The sequence below is a fragment of the Mirounga leonina genome, unplaced genomic scaffold (genome assembly GCF_011800145.1).
Source record: "Mirounga leonina isolate KUSES-001 unplaced genomic scaffold, KU_Mleo_1.0 Mir_129, whole genome shotgun sequence".
Lineage (NCBI taxonomy): Eukaryota > Metazoa > Chordata > Mammalia > Carnivora > Phocidae > Mirounga > Mirounga leonina.
Genome location: NW_023270323.1, coordinates 75794492 through 75811620, shown reverse-complemented (window position 1 = coordinate 75811620; position 17129 = coordinate 75794492). Strand labels below are relative to the sequence as shown.

At 48.1% G+C, this 17129-nt stretch overlaps 2 long non-coding RNA genes across 2 annotated transcripts in view; both read right to left on the bottom strand.

Annotated features, from left to right (window-relative positions):
* Positions 1–12074: 12074 nt before the first annotated feature.
* On the bottom strand, positions 12075–13352 carry LOC118010293. Its single transcript, XR_004679167.1, has 2 exons — positions 13187–13352; positions 12075–12987 (listed from the first exon to the last, which is right to left on the bottom strand). It is a non-coding gene; the product is annotated as an uncharacterized LOC118010293 (long non-coding RNA).
* Positions 13353–13503: 151 nt separating this feature from the next.
* Positions 13504–17129, bottom strand: part of LOC118010727 — a 37831-nt gene continuing 34205 nt past the window's right edge. Inside the window, exons 2-3 of the long non-coding RNA XR_004679310.1 lie at positions 15089–15196; positions 13504–14281 (exon numbers count right to left, since the gene is read on the bottom strand). This is a non-coding gene — a long non-coding RNA (uncharacterized LOC118010727). The remainder of the gene's footprint in view (positions 14282–15088; positions 15197–17129) is intronic.

Below are 17129 nucleotides of genomic sequence, written 5' to 3'. Positions count from 1 at the left end.
CGCGCGCCCGCCGCGCCCCCTGTGCGGGCGCCGCCGCAGCCCCGCCCGGAAGCCCGGAAGCCCGGAGCTCCCCGCGCCGCCGGCCAGCGAGCCGCGCGCCTCGGCGGCTGCAGCGGGCGCGGGACCGGAGGCGGCGCGGCGGGCGAAGGAGGAGGAGGGGAAAGAGGGGAGGGGCGGGGGGCGAGCGCAGCCCGGGGACGCCCGGAGGGGAGGGCGCGGCGGGCCCCCCGGTGGAGCGCAGCCGGGCGGTGGGGAATGCCGAGCTGAGGGCGGGGTGGGCCCGGAGGAGTCGCGATCCCGGAGTAGGGGCGCTCCGTACGCGCAGTAAGCGATTTGTGAGCACCTACTATGTGCCAGGCCCAGGCTTAGCGCCTTATAAGCACCGTTCTCCGTCACCTCTTAACAACCCAACCGTTAGAAATCTAATTGTTCCCTGCTTTAGAGTCAGGGAGCCTGAGGTTTGGAGGGAAAGGAGCTCTCAGTCCGTCCTGGCTGCGAAGGGAGCCCCCAGGAAGCCCCTTTGGGCTTTATTTGCCTTTCGGGCTGGTACACCGGCAGTGATTCATCTACCCGTTCTCCAAAAGACGCCTTTCCTCTTTATGTTTTTCTAAATATTTAATGAATGAAAGTAAAGTCTAGACCTTTGAGAGCCCCCTTCATTCTACATGGGGAAACTGAGGTCCCAAAGGGGTGTAGTTTGCCCCAAACCATTGTCCCTAGGAGAGGAGTGCCTGGACATGCACCTTGGGATTGCCCAGAACTGCGCGGCCTCCGAGTCTGATGAATGGGTGGGTTCGAAATTGGGTGCGTGGGTCCCTGGCAGCGGGAGCTAGGGAGCCCGGATCCGGGGAGGAGACGAGCCCAGGACCTAGGTGCTAAGGGCTGGGTGCGATGGGTGCACCCCGAGGTTCGTGGGGCGAGCGCAGACCCTGGAGACCCTCCCTGAGGAAGGCGCTGGTTACCCAAGAGGTGCGGTCCCGCCCAAACAGCCCGACTGGCTTGGGGGATCTTTGGCCACATCCTGCCATCTGCTGGGCGCCTTAAGCCACTGTCTGTGCTTTGATAGAAAGCATAGGTTCTTTTTGAGTGTCCCCATCTTCTCTCCCCCTCCCCCCATCCTTCTTTCTCTCTCTGTCTCTCTCTCTCTCTCTTGCAGGCATCATGGGGGTCGGGGGATGTCCCTCTGTCTAATACAGCAAAAAACTCCCAGAGGCAACGGGGAAAAAGCTGAAAAGATGGAGCCAGCCCCATCCAGCACGACCCAGCTAGATTTAAGATTGGCCTAAACTGCCAGGCCTTGGGGTGGGACAAGCCTCATTTTCACCTTGGAGTCCTTATCTGTGAAATGGGGAGATTGATAGTTACTCCCCAGGACTGCTGCGAGGATTATGTCAGAAACTATTTACAGAAGAAGGTAACAGTACCTGGCATGTAATAAATGGTCAATAAACATTTCTTGCCTTTCATTCTGCCAACAAGCCCTGATGGAGTGGCCAGTCTACACCAGGCAACAGACTGAACACAGAATAAAGACACACAGTACCTCAAGAGGCAAGGGGAGGAAATGGTCACAGGACAGGGTTCCAAGCCCTATTCTGCTCAGGTTTTATCCCACTTTTGCTACTCTCTAGCACGTTAACTTGGGTAAATTACTTAACCTCTTCTGGCTTCAGTTTGTTCATCTGTAAAATGGGGGTAATCATAGTACTTCCCCCTTTTAGGGTTATTATGGGGAATAAATGAATCGATGTTGGTGCCTGAAACATAATAAGCACAACAGAGGTGTTAGTTATGATCTCCAATGATGAGCTATCATATGAACTGTACTAACGGCTCGCAATTCTTCCTTCTCTTCCTATCCTTTCCTGCTTCTCTCACACTGCCGACGTGGGCTTTGCCATCGGACTTGCTTTGGCCAGTGGGATACGGGAGGAGGTGACGGTGCACCAGGTCTGAGTGCTGAAGGCCTTAAGAGATGGCACATGTTTTGGCTCTCTTGTGCTCTTGCTATCCACCTTGAGAAGAGCTGGCCCTGAGACCCTCTGTTCCCAGAATGAGAGATCCAAGGAATAGACCTGAACCCCCCATGTATCCTAAAGCAGAGCACGGGCCCATGATGAAGAAAAATAAGTGTTTTTGTAAGCCACGGAGATTTGGGTGTGAGAGATGTTTGTTTCACAGCGTTATCAGAGAGAGAGCTGACCAATACAAATACTAACAGTCACACATGCAGAGACTACGATTGGGGGTTTGTGTTACGGTGGAAGGAAGCCCAGGAGGCTGTGAGAACACAGCAGGCACTGGTTTCAACCCTGAGAGTCAGGGAAGGAGAAGACCCCCCCAAAGAGAAGTCAGAGCACCATTCCCTCCCCTTCCTCCTTTGTCGAGTAAGCATTTTCTGGACACTTCTTGTGGGCCAAGCCCTGGCTAGGTGCTGGAGACGGACCCAGCCATGAGGGAGACAGGGCCTGCTTTCCCGGAGCTGAAGTTTAGAAGTCTAGTGTGGGACAAGAACAAGTGCAGAGTGGGTCACATTTTGACAGGAGGGGGTGCGGAGGTTATAAAAGCATGGGCTGTGAGGGCAGAAGGGAGGTACCCGAACCACATGCCGGGCCAAAGAAGGCATCCCAAAAAGATGGTGTGTGAGCCGAGTCCGGAAGGGCAGCGAGGAATCAACCGTACGGCAAGAAGAGAGTCAGCCTCTGCAAAGTCCCGGAGGCCGAGACAGAAGGGCATCCTGCAGAAGTTGAGAGCAGTTGCACGTCACCGGAACACAGATCGGCGTGCCGAATGGCCAGGAGAGCAACAACAGCGCCCGTGTATCAAGCGCTCTCTGCACGCCAGGCTCTGGGCCACCACCTTAAGGATGCTTGGTCCTGCAGGCAACCCCTTCCCTGCTCCTCTCCCCACTTACAGAGAGAGTACCAGGCCCTGTTATTTCAAGCTCTTTTGTGGGTTACCTCTTGCAGTCCTCACCACAAACCCAGGAGGTGAGTGTCATTGTCATCCCTGTACTAAAGGACACACAAGCTATGCCAAGTCCCACTGATTGAGAAGTGGTGCCTCGAAGGTTTAAATCCACAAATTAAACACAGCATCGAAACCAAGAGAAAGGACATATGGAACAGGGGCTATTTCTGGAGTTGGAAAGTTCAGATTATTTTTATTTTTTTGAGTGCTTTTGTATGACTGTACAAATTGCTATTATAAAGAAGTATTTCGGGGCACCTGGGTGGCTCAGTCGTTAAGCGCCTGCCTTCGGCTCAGGTCATGATCCCCCCTTCCTGCTCCGCGGGAAGCCTGCTTCTCCTTCTCCCACTCCCCCTGCTTGTGTTCCCTCTCTCTCTCTCTCTCTGTCAAATAAATAAATAAATAAATCTTTTTTTAAAAAAAGGAAGTATTTTATAATCACATTATTTTAATAATCAGTAAAAAAAAAAAAATATTTTCATTTTGAGAAAAAAAAAAACATCCCATGGACACTAAGTTGCCCCAACTTTGCAAGGCATGTTTCACGGCCCATTGCTGTCCTTGCTGTCTGGGCAGCAAGGAGGTGCTACCATCAGCCCTACCTTCCAGATGGAGGAAAAGGGGCTCAGGGGATTCAAATGGCCGGTCCTCCATGCCACAGCTCCGGCGTTCATCCCCCACGACTGCTGCAACCCGTTACCACAAACTTGCTGGCTTCAATCAGCAAAAATAGTTTCTTTCACTGTTCTGGAGGCCAGAAATCCAGCATCAAGTTGTCAGCGGGATGGGTTCCCTCTGGAGGCTTCGAGGGGGGCTCAGTTCCGGGCATTCTTTGCCTTGGGCCAGCAGGACGCCACAGGCAGCTGAGGGTGGGAGCCTTCAGAAACCCTCGTCATGACTCTTCCATCGTGAAGGGCGTGGTCGTGTTGTTCTGACGCATCTGCCTGAATTATTTTGGAGTAAGCACATTTCTCCTCCACCTCCTAGCCAACATCGAGTGCTGGCCGGTCTCCTCAAGAGAGAATGGCTGAACTTGGTTTCAGCTGTGTTCCAGATGAAGCCAACTCCAGGTCTTGCCCTCTTGCCCGGCTCACATCCTGATGAGTCTCAGAATGGTCTTCTAACTCTGTGCAAAAATACATAAGCAAAATAAAAGCCGTCTGCTTCTCTGTGCCAAGCCTATCTGGCTTTCTCAGAAGGTGGACTTTGAAAAGATCATGATAGTTACGGTCTAAGGATTCTCCTAGGGACTGAGCGCATGAGTCTTGTGTTACTTCTCGAATCCCAAACATAAGCACAGAAGTAAGAACTGGGATTCTTTTCCTGCCTTAAACGTTCATGAGTTGATTCCTGGGGCTGCTATTCCTCTCATTGAGAACATGATTAAGCATTCATGCTTGGATCCAGAGGCTATAACCTTTAATTTTATGTAACACGATCGTGCTGTAGAGGCTAATGTGATTCCCCAGGGCAGGGTGTCTTGTGTGCCAAGCCATTTCTTAGAGTCTGCTAGATCAGATTTTGTTATCATTTCTGTTAAGTCTATTTTATTTAAAACTTGATTCTGGTTCACTTAGAGTAAATACCGTCTGCTTGCACTCGGTTTCAATATGTTCTGTTTGGCAGCATTGTACATTATAAACAAAAAAATGATAAAGGCTGTTTTGTGGCATACCAAGATAAGGCACAGTTTGCACATCCAGTTCTGTGGCTGGAAATCATCTCACTCAGATAGCAAATCATCCCTGATGATTTTTTAAAAAATAGTAATTTCAAGAGTAACCTTTTTATTGTTAAGAGTCTTTGTGTGTGTATGTGTGTGTTCTTGCACAAAATAAGGGTCCATACATCGCTACTAATGTGGTGTGTCTGCATTTCTTGGCATTATAGCACTTCCCTGGAGGCATTTTCATAGTTTGGAACTTGGTAGACCAGCAAGTCTGAGCTTCTCCTTCTTACATTAAGACAATTTGCATAGTAGCTCCATGGTGACCTCAAATTAAGTGTTTGCAGAGAATTCTAGCTGTAATGTGAAACAGGCTGGATCAGAAGGAAGTCTCTGTAGCTGCCAGATGCAGCATCTGTGGGGTGTGTTTCTTTGTGTTCCCACATGGGTTTATAGGGATTCTTAGAGGCTTAAAGGAGTCGTCATGAACACTCTAAAACTGTACTTGTATGTGTGCATGTGTGTGTGTGAGTGCGCATTTGAATATTTTTATGGGGAGACAGTTAAAATCTTCCATAGTTACTTCAAAGGCTCCATGAATCCACCCCTCCCCACCAAAGAAAAGGATCAAGAACCACTCATCTATAGAATAATTTACATCACAGAGAATACATTCTTCTCCTGGAAAGCAGAAGCCACACGTTGCAGGAGTAATAATAACGATTTACTGAAAGACACCGTGGTCTTAAAAATTGTACAGCCACTGACTTACTATGGAACCTCAGATAAGCTACTTCCCCTCCCTGGGCCTCAGTCTCCTCATGTGTAAACTGAAAGAATGAAGGAGTTGGGCTGTATGGCAAAGACTTGATCTTCGGTATCCATTTGTCCCTTCTTTTTTAAAAAATACAACACACATAGCCAGTTTTAGTTGAGCACAGGCTAGAGACTACATCTCCCAGCTTCCTTTGCAGGTAGGAGTGGCCATGTGACGAAGTTCCAGCCGATAGGATATGAAAAGTGATGTGTGTGACCACTACACCCTCCCTTCCCCCTCTTATAGGCTGTGATACAGCCAAGACAGCCGGAGCCAGCTTCAGCCCTGCCAGAGAGGACCACACCCTAGGAAGTAAGAGAGCAAACAGAAGGAGCTTGGGGCCCTGGTAACCTCGTGCAGCAGAATGCCCTACTGGACTTGGGTGGCCTGCCTACTTCTGGATGGTTAAGAGATGGTGCACTCTCACAGTTAAACTGATTTGAGGATTTCTTTTGGTTCAGCCCATTACTTAACTAATACAGACAGGATGAATGCCAAGGTCATCATTGTCATTACCGTCGTCTTCCCTGACATCCTGAACAACATAGGCACATAACAGACATGCCCACAAACACGAAGAATTGAATGAACAAATGTACCATGGAATGGGTTTAATGGGCATGTCAGAAATGCAACAGGACGATTCACAAACCAGATAGAAGATGGATGAGGTCATGTCAAAGTATCCTTCCAATACTAGAATTCTGTTATGTTGCTCCTCAGAACTGAGGATGACTTGGAAACCCAGTGGTGACTGGCATTGTCTTGGCCACATGTCTCCCAAACAAAGGATGGGGAGGCGAGGCTCTAAAAGAGATCAGAGAGACGTCACATAGCCTCTTCTCTCTCACCATCTGTGCTGCTCCTTCCAGTTGTTCACTCATTCACTCAACAAACATGCGCTTATTACCTGTCCCGCACCAGCAGGTACAGAAAGGAACAGGTCCCCATGCCAACCCTCATGAACTAATGAAGAAACAGTGCCGTGGCAAATAAAAGCAGTGCTGTGACTGAGTAGACACCGAAACGGGTTGACACAGGAAGACATTTTCAGCTTCGAGTCTTCAGAGTCTCCCCAGAGTTGGTCTGGAGAAAAGAACCATCTTTATGTTCCCCGACTTTAACCTGGCCAGGAGTTCTTGGTTTGCTTTGGGGAAGTTCGCCTGGAGGACCTCATTCTCAGAGTCCTTAGAGCATCCTCAGTCTGGGGCCTCTACTTCTGTCTGTCTCATCAGGCATGGCTCATCTATTAGCAGGGAGCCCGGGGTTCTGGTGAGGTTAGAGTTCCAGCTGGGACAAAGAAGAGCCACCTCTGGTTGTTGAACCACTCATTCATTATTCGGTCACTCAGCTTGAACAAGTCATCTCCTTTCAGCTACCTCATTTGTAAAATGGGGATAACTTTTCCTATCTTACGATGTTATTGTGAACTTCAAATAGCAAGGCATGATACATACAAATACTGCTGGTTTGGTAGTTTGGTAGCATGAGAAGTATTGCTCTGGCCTGACAGTTCTCAACAGGGGTGATCTCCCACTAGGGGACATTTGTCAACATCTGGAGACATGTGTGATAGTCCTGGCTGAGTGGGGAGAAGCAGTGTTACTGACTTCTAGTGGAGAGAGACCACTAAACATCCTACAAGTGCAGGACGGCCCCCCACCACTGGGCGACTCTGCTGTAGTCCATCAAAATACCAATTTCAACACGATACATCCAAACTTGCTAGAGATCTCTAGTGCACTATTTAAAAAGCCACCCTTGCCTTGGTATTTAATATATAATTATAAAAAGTATTTCTGTGACTGTCACCTGGAATTTTGGAAGATTTTGCCTCAAAATACCAGCAGCAAGTTTCAGTTCCTTCTGTCCATAAATGATTGGTTGCTGGCAGAACCTGATCCTCCTCTCTCAGGTCCACTTGATTACTCATCAAGAAACATCACCGTCTTCTAGTCTGGCCTACAATTGTGGAGTGTATTTTCTGACTTTGGAGACACCTGGACCCAATTCACATAATCAAAACCATAAGGGGCCTGCTGTGTGGAGAAGGAGCAGGGTGTTTAGGATGATGATTACCAGTGTGAGTTGTGATGATTATAGCATTTTTTTCAGCCAATATTCATGAGCATCTACTACATTCCAGGCGCTGTGCTAAGGGCTGGGCATTCAGTGGAGAATAAAACAAACATGGTCCTTGTGGTTTTTGTACCTCGCTGCTTTCAGGCAGCTCTAGCCTGTATTATTGTAATTATACAAACTTTTGAGATAGGCAGGAAGGGTATTTGTCACAGGTGAGATAGTTACACTTACGGACAAACTCAAAATCAGGATTCTATGTCGAAAAGAGCAGAATGAACCCTCGGTCCGATAAGCATAAAAAGAGAGTATTAACAGATATTCATAGGCGCCTGGGTGGCTCAGACGGTTAAGCGTCTGCCTTCGGCTCAGGTCATGATCCCAGGGTCCTGGGATCAAGTCCCGCATCAGGCTCCCTGCTAGGCGGGGAGCCTGCTTCTCCCTCTGCCTCTCTCTCTCTCATGAATAAATAAATAAAATCTTTAAAAAAAAAAAAAAAAAAAAAACGACCAGATATTCATTAGCTTACACAACCTCTGGGATGTCCAGAGAATCGAATGGGACATGATGCAGCCGGGAGCCGTGATTATAACACGCCATTGAACGGGCTGCACACGTGGTCCCATTGCTTCCAGGCACCAGCTTTGGAGATGCTGAGCAGGAGGTACAATTGGTGCTGCCATCAATTTCTTTCCTCTGAAGCCAAATCCCCTTTGGTTGCTCCTGATTGGTGGGGTCTAGGTCACATGCTTCCATTCTACCTGTAAGGGGAGCTGGGAAATTGAGTTCTGCTCCTCCATTGGAGACGTAAGGAGAACTCATCAAGTGGAGACTTCCTTCCCCAACGCAAAAAGCCATTCAAAAGGTAACGGGCAGGCACCACGATGACATATGTCCAGTTGAATGGCAACTGCAATGCAGAGTCCCCATTCCTGTGATGAGCAAGGCACAGGCTGTGAGGGTTTAAGTAGGTAGATGATTGCAGATGACCTCCAATTTGTTCATGCTTTTCTGCACTTCCCACCTCCACCAACCAAGAATTCTGTATCTAGCAAAATTATCCCCCAAAAGTGAAGGAAGCAGACTTTCCCAGACAAACAGAAACTGAGGGACCTGCCCTACAAAATATGTTAAACGAAGATCTTCAGCGAGAAGGAAAAGGTTATGGGTCAGGAACTCAGATCTACATAAAGGAAGGAAGAAGATTGAAGAAGGAAGAAATGAAGACAAAATAAAATCTTTTCGTCTTAATTGATCTGAGAAGCATTGTTTGTTGAAGGGAATAAGAGGAACGATGTATCAGGTGCTGGCCACACCAGCATAATAAGATGAATGACGTATCACAGGTACGGGAGGGGAAGGAACCAGGGCCCAGAGGTGTTACTAGCCCAAGAACACAAAACCACAGTAAATGGCTGCACAGAGATTCAAACCCTGACCTCTTTGATCTCAGTTCTATGCCTTTTTCTCTCCATGAAAACCTCAGCTAAGCCTCCAGGAATATATGGGAATGAGCTCCAGGTCTTCCCTTCTGGGCCCCATTTCCCAACTCAGAGAAAGGAATCCCTGAGCTTTTCCATCATTGTTGGTGACAGAGCTGACCCACGTGAGCCACATGTCTGTGTGATAGTACCTGGCATGACAGCTCATTTATTGCAAAGCCTTAGAAAGATCTGGGACCATCTGGTAGACCTAGGGCTCTGGAGGTTCTGGCTGATAACCTTCACTCACCAGTAATCCCCACCACCATTGACCAAGTGCTTAATGTATGCCAGGATCTGGGCTGAGCATTTGACACATATTTTAGCATTCAGTCCTCTTACTGGCCTGTTTTCATCCCTGTTTTGCCAAACAGGAAAGGGAATCCAGAGAGGTTAGGCACCTTGCCTGTTATAGGTTGAATTGTGCCCTCCAAAAGACATATTCAAGTCCTAGGACCTGGAACCTGTAAACGTAACCTTATTTGGAAATAGGGTCTTTGCAGTTGTAATTAAGTTAAATGAAGGTTGTACTGGATTGAGGCCTAATCCAATAACCGTTCTTATAAGACGGAAATCTAGAGGCAGAGACACACTAGGAGAAGGCCATGTGGAGAGTGGCAGAGATTGGAGTGATGTCTCTACAAGCCAGGGAACGTGAAGAATTGCCAGCAGCCACCAGAAGCTGGGGAGAAGCATGCAACAGACTCGCCCTCCGAAACCAACAAAAGGAACCAACCCTGCTGACATTTTAATTTTGGACTCATGTCTGGCATCCAGAACTGTGAGAAAATAAATTTCTATACCAGGTTGTGGTACTTTCATGGCAGCCACAGGAGATGCATACATCACCCAAGGTCACACAGCTGGTAGGATGCAGAATCTGAACTTAAGGTTTATTTAAAAGCCCAGACTCTAAGCACAGCTTGGTCCCACCTGCCTTGCACAGTAAGGCATGCTATAGCAGGAAGCGCTTTAGAGGTCACACCCCCTGCTGTTCTCCAAACTGGATTTCTGGAGCACAGCTCTGGATGATGGCAATCTCTTGGCCATGACATCAATTTGGTGTTTAAGAAACAATAAGTCTTAGGCCAGTCCCCCCAGAAGCAATCCTGAAAAGAGGACATAAATCCAGTGTTTTATTGGGGAGGTGACCCCAAATAACCCTCACAGGGGAATAAGGGAGTGAACCCAGGAAGAGAAGGTGTCCAGATTGGAACACTCAGGTATCACCTCCTTGGTGAAGCCCTCTCAGATTGATCTGGACAGAGTAAGTCCTTATCTCAAATTCAGTGCTCCCCCCCAAACTGTGCTCACCTTCATATCACAGAATGTATCATGCTGTCTAGAATGTGCAGTTTTACATACTTACCCCCGCCATTAGCCTAAGTTATTGAAGAGCATTTTCTTCTTAAATCTTCAAGACAGCAGAGAAGTTAGGGGGGTTGGTGATGAACAGACTATTTTTCCCAGTAGATCCTGAAGGTGGTGCACTTAGGTTTTGGGCAAGTTCCACAAAGCCACATGATGTGGGTGAAGGAACAGACTTTACTGGAGGAAGGGAAACTCATAAGGCCAAGGTCAGCAGGAGGGGTGACATCCCCAGAGAGGTATGCTGAGCCAGGCTCCTTTGCTGGGCACCCGGATTGCCTCTACCCTCCAGTGGAGGGACCCTGACCTCCATTGCTCTTTTGTGTGCAGGACAGGCAAAATGGCAACTCTTCCAAAGCGGGGATAATTTAACTCTTTCGGCACTCAACCAGATTTTGGTACCAGCTCTTAAACCTGTCTGGGAACGCCCGCTGCCTAGCACCCGGGAACTTCTGAGTCACCTGCTGGAAGCAGAAGCTCCTCCAGTCAGTGGAGAGGGGAGAAGCTGGCTCATGGGCTGAGTGAGTGAATGAATGAAAGGCAGGTAAGGCTGGATTGGAGTCTCTTTCAGAATCCCTTGCTCATGCTCCGTGCTATGCCGAGCTCTGAGGGGACTCACACCTTGACAGGTAGTGAGCCATCAAGATACCTTGGTTTATTTTTGCAGTCATTCACTCTATGTTCTTCAAAGTCTTACTTACTACGGGCTGTTCAAGGCAGGGAAGAAAACAGAAAAAGGAAAAAAATCTCCCTTCCTAGAGTTCACATTCTAAGGAAGAAAGTGGGCAATAAAGTAATCTTTTTGTTTTGTTTTGGTTTTGAAAAACAAAATATTTCAGGAGGTGAGAAGTACTGTAAAGAACTGAAAGCACCTTTATCACCCAGTCAAGCTGAAATACACTGATCCCAGAATGCAGTAGCTACCGTCAATCAGAATCTGGTAGAAAAGAATGTATCCCCTTCGGCCAAGGCAAGAGGGGCTCCTGCGCTGGACCCTCCCACTCTTCAGAGGGCCTGCAAATCATAAACACGCTCTTGGGGTGTGAAAGAACTCGTGGGGGCCTCTGTCCCTGGGCCCTGGCACAGCATGTCCCAGGGTCCTAGCCACAGGTCAGGACCCTGGGAACGCTTCTTGGCATTGATCTCCTGATAGCAAAGTGTGGCTGCACCCAAATGCTTCCAAGATTTGTAAGTTTTGCTGCCAACTTTAGAGACAGACACTGCTTTAAAGTGTGAGGAGGATTTGAGCAGCTTAAAGATTTCGTTTCAAGAAAAGACAAATGAGTTAACAGTGTGCAGCCTCTCTGCTCTGGAGTGCACTGATGCTGTAGATTCTTGCATAACAAAGTAGCGTTTTCCTGCAGTGCAGAGTATCCTTGTCTTGCTTCCTTTTGGTTCCAGTAAGTAGATCCAGGGGCACTCATGAACCTGCCAGGTACTGGCAAAAATTGCACGGATGGTTTGGGAACATTTTGCATTATTAAAATTCATCTTATGATTATAGCTGGATATGGTAAGTCTAGATAAAATTCATTTGAAGGGTGATACAGATTCTTTATGTTGGCAACTAGATGGACATTGAACCCTTGATTTGCCAATAGTTTTATTTTGTAAAAATACTCGATGGGATTTCATTACATTTTCAAAGAAATAAATCCATTTTGATCGACAAAACTTTTATTTAAATTTTTCATTCTTCCATTTGATGTATATTCTGCCTCTTAGTTTCAATAGAGAATTTTGAATATTATAGGAGAAAAGTAACTGAAAACATTCATGAAGAATACTTTTTAAAAATTTGTACAGTTACTTTAATTTGTGTTTCTGATGCAAATACATTGTAATTTTGTACACTTTGAATACAAATATTTTCAAAGATCCTTTAGCTCAGTGACTATGAGTCTAAGTCTCTGCTGGGAATAGCCAGCCTCTCTTCCCTGACTGGGGGACTGTGGAGAAGGTCATCGAGAAGAATGACCACTGAGCTAAAGGTTGACCCCTGAGGTGGACCGGGGCACTCAGAGGCTCCTCATCCCCTCCCCTGTCCTTGAAATGGGGGTTCTTCTTGCCTTCCCTGCTCTGCTCCTACAGGCTGCTCGGAGGACAAAGCTTCGAGCTAGTGATGTGGTGTTGAAAACACCTGCATGATATACAGAACTGAACCTAGTTAAGGCCTCTCTATACAAACTTAAGATTTGATGGATGGATGCCAGGATCCATTCGTCTTACTGCTGCCCAAGACAAGCCTCGTATGGAAGATCCCTTGCTTATTAAAACTGCCACTACCACCCTGGAGTGGCCTGCTTCTCTTCCACCCCTCCCCGACCTCTGTGTAGGGGGGCCAGTTTCAGATCATACCCGGGAAGCTCTGGAGAGGGTTGCAAACCAACAGGGACCCCTACCCAGCCCCAAGCATCCCCTCAGCCATCTTGCATCTGGAAATGCCCCCACTCTATTCTCCAACCTTGACAAAGTGCAGACTTCCTCCTCTACCTGCCTGCAGCCCTGAGGACATCGCATGGTCAGGCACCATGGACACGGGGAGCATCGTCCCCTTTTCCGCCATCTGCGTGGTCTGCTTTCACTGCTCCAGTCCCTACGAGCAACTGAGAACATTAGTCACCATTTTTCCATTCACTGAGCAATTATCGTGTGCCAAGTGTCATAAAAAGCTTGTTACAAACATTCATTTAACTATGTTAACCATCCTATAGAGACCATCTCTCCCTCTTTAACACGTAAACCGTAAGGCTCAGGAACTGGTTCATCCACTCACTTCTTTGGTGAACATGGGTGCAGACCTACCACGAAGTGGGCACTTCCAGCTCCTGTAAATCAAATCACGAAGGAAAGATGTGTGGTGCTTGCGATCTACTGGTGACATGAAGAGCTTCATTCTGAAATCCCATAGCTGGTGAGCGATCGAGCCGAGGCTCTCAAGGTCCAAATTCCAAGTACTCAGCCATGCACTAAAATGTCTCCCAAGTGGCATCTGGAAATGGAGGCAGACATTTGGAGACATCTGTGGAAGTGCTCCTGGGATTCTATAACCAAATTCAAATCTAACCACAAAAATCCATGTTTAGCATCAGTGGAGGGGAGTTGGTGGTGGCCAGGGAGGGGAAAGCAGACACCAGCAGGAGAAAAAGTTCACTACGCCTCTTGCTACCAAGCCTACTGAAGACTTCTGTGATGAGGCTGCAAAATGCATCTAGAGCCAGAGTCTGATGATGGGGCCTGGGCGAGAACCCCAAACGCCCCTCCAGCCTACCTCCCGATCAAGGGCTGGGGCCACCTTAAGAATCAGCTGGATGAGCGTGAAGTTGTGAGGACAGCTTCATTTTGCTTCATTTTGAGTGATGGCTCCTATGTGGATTACTCTGCAGGAAAATGTGCAGATTACTCTGCAAAATACCTGACATGGACACAAAGTTGTTTTTAAGTGTGATGATGCAGTTTTACAAGGCATCGGGTAAGACCTTAGTGGCGTCAGTAGTGGAAATGAGAGCTGTGTCAGGAAGCCCTGTAGGAGTGTGGTACTTATAAAAGTCACTGATAAAATTTGTTCTGCTCTGCATTCTTCAGATATATGGGAGGAAGGGAACGCATAAAATATTTCTGGAGTCAATCCCTATTGTAGGGTGCTCAGAACCCAGTCGTGAGCAGCAGAGGAGGTGTAAAACGGGGCAGAACAGTAGGCAGGCAAAAGTCTGTGACTTGTGTTAGGACACGTAAGTGCAAGAATCTAGGGGAGAACACAGCAGGCGGCTTGTCTTGCTTGGAGTCAGAAAATACTTTGTCAGGAAACAGACTATCCTGATGTCCAGTAGTCTGCGCCTGATTGCAGTAGGGCTTGGAGCAGGGAAGGGTTTTCCAGGCAGGGAACAGCATGCCAGGAGCCTAGGTGTCAGAGGGAAAATGACATGTTTCAGATGCATGTTTTAAAAACATTTGATACCTACATATAAGAGGATATTATTACAGTGCGCTCCCTAAGACTAAGAATCTCCATACATTTTTCTGGCTTATATGTCAAAAGGCTAATTCTGTAGTTGTAAGAGGCACAGTTGCTGCCGAAAAAATCTCTGCTGAACAAATGAATAAGCAACCAAATAAGAGTCTAACTCCCCATCTAGCTGAAATGGAATTAGGAAGATCTATGTAACAGCGTGCTTTCTCAGTGACCTGTCTGGAAGCATATTCCGCCATCCGATTTTTTGCCAGTTTCCTTCTTTGTTCTGAAACATTTCAGTGGTATAATTTTATACTATGTTTATGGTCTCACATCCCCTGTGCCACAGTGACGTTGGCTCAATTCGCAGAACACCCCATGTCTTTTGGAAGTCGGTGATAAGAATACGCAGCCCGCAAGTGAAGACCATATACAGACATCCCACACCGTGAAGAGCATCAGCTCTGGGATTCAGAAGACCCGGGTTTTGTGGCCAGCAGCGTGACTTTGAGCCTCGGAGCTCTGAGTGTAGATGGGGATCGGGGGCTCATCTCTCAGGAAGGCTGTCAAGGGAGAAAGCACTGGAAGAGGCAGCCACAGATGCTCAGGAATGGTATCTCCTCTCTAACTTTCCTTGCGCTATGGCAGGAGCAAAGCCCCCCTCTTGGAAACGAGGGCCTCCTCCTGAAGGAGAAAGGGAACTATTCAAAGAAAGAGGAAAAAAAAAGCAGGAGGGCATGCTTGACCCTGCTCACCGTGCCAGCAACCAGGCGGCTGAGCCAGTTTCTGAAATGCTTTCCGCCTGAGGGTTCAGTTCCTCGCGCCCGCTTCCTGCCCGGGGTGTGTGTTGGCTCAGAGGCTTCCTGAAAGGAGAGAGGCCAAAGCACTCAGAGAGCTTCCCGAGGGAGGAAACCCTGACTTCACAGAAGCTGGAGGCCGTGGGAGCTGGAAGGCAGAGGGGATGTCAGGGCCCCGCTGGGGATGCCGGTTCGCGGAGGCGGTAGACCGCACGGGACTCCAGGTGGTCTTCCACGTTGGGGCGCAACAAAGGGCATCGTGTATTCATTCAGCCCACCAACCCTCCCCGTCCCCCTGCTAGGCACACGTCTGGGGCGGTTCCTGGGGTGGAGACAGGCGGGCCCCAGCACCTCTGTGGTCCTGGATGGAGGCATGTGCTGAGGGTGCACTGTGTTCCTGGAGCTGAAAATCACGGAAATAATAGCCGCCAACCCACACTGCTTACTCTGCACCAAGCTAAGGGCTCTGCATAATTGACCACTGAATCCTCTCTCAGCCCTGGGGGCCACTGGAGCTGTCTCCATTCATAGGCGAGGAAACAGAGAGCTTAAGTCAGGTAGCTGGAGAGTGAAAGCCACTCCAGGCATGGAGCCCCTCTGCGAGCCAGAAATGCTCTGGTCCCTCAGTTCTAGAGTGTGAGCCCTCAGTTGGGCTCTTCGGTTGGATTTCCAACCTCTAAACAAGCTGGGCCTCTAAGGGAAAGTAGGATGGTGGGTGCCGGGAGCTGGGGTGGGGGGGACATGGGTGCTTGGTGTTCAAGAGCTTCAGTCTGGGAAGATGTCTGGAGGTGGACAGTGGTGACGGCCGTATAACAGTGAGAAAGTGCTTAATACCACCGACCCGTTCACTTAAAAATGGTTAAAATGGTAAAAAAAAAAAAAAATCATTTTATGTAAATTTTGCCACAATAAAAGTTGTTTTTCACGGGTACAGGGGAATAGAGCTGAGCTCTAGAAATGCTCACCACATTGCACAAGAAATGGATCCTCTTTCATTAGAAAAGGAATTATTAAAGATAGAAGCCAAGGTATAGATTTTCCATAGATCAGGGGCCGTAACCAGGTAGCAAGTCCCAGGTTTGAGATTTAAAAGAAGTCTGGTTTATATGTATGGCACTCTGATACAATCAGCTACCTGTTCAGCTAAGTCAATTCCGTTCGCTTGTTCAAAACAAATGTGTTGTGTGAATCATTCAGTGTCCTGTACGCAAAATCGGGGAGCGGGGGGAACCTGGGTCTCTGAACATAATCTCTAATACAACAATGTTATCTGCTAGCAGCAGGGAACTTTCCAGGTGCTCAGGAGACGGGGTCTGGGAAGGGAGATTACTCTTGACTGAGCGTCCCCCATTCTGCCTGAATCCTCATGACCGCCACTCTGGGAGGGGCCTGAGGACACTAAGAGCCCGGGGGTCAAGCACCTTGCAAGGTGGGGGACAAGAGCAGGCTCGGACCGCCCAGCGGGGAAAGGATTCAGTATTCCCATGACTGGCCCCTTACAAGCAATGAGTCACCACATTTGGAATGAAGACAAAATCCAAAACATCACTTTAAATGAAGTCACCCCTCATGTTTCAAGGAAATTAAGGCTCTAAGATAGGGTAAGGAGCTGCCCTATGTCACACGGCTTGTTGGCATCTCGGGAAATTATTTTCTTCCTTTTTGTCTTTTCTCTGTCCCTCGGCAAGTATTTATTAAGGCCCTTGTCTTAGAGAGGAGGATAGAAACACAAGTGAAATAAGTCAAGCAGAGAAAGCCAATTATCATATGGTTTCACTTATTTGTGGAACATAAGGAATAGCATGGAGGACATTAGGAGAAGGAAGGGAAAAATCGGGGGGGGGGGATTGGAGGGAGAGATGAACCATGAGAGACTATGGACTCTGAGAAACAAACTGAGGGTGTTAGAGAGGAGGAGGGTGGGGGGATGGGTTAGCCCGGTGATGGGTATTAAGGAGGGCACGTACTGCATGGAGCACTGGGTGTTATATGAAAACAA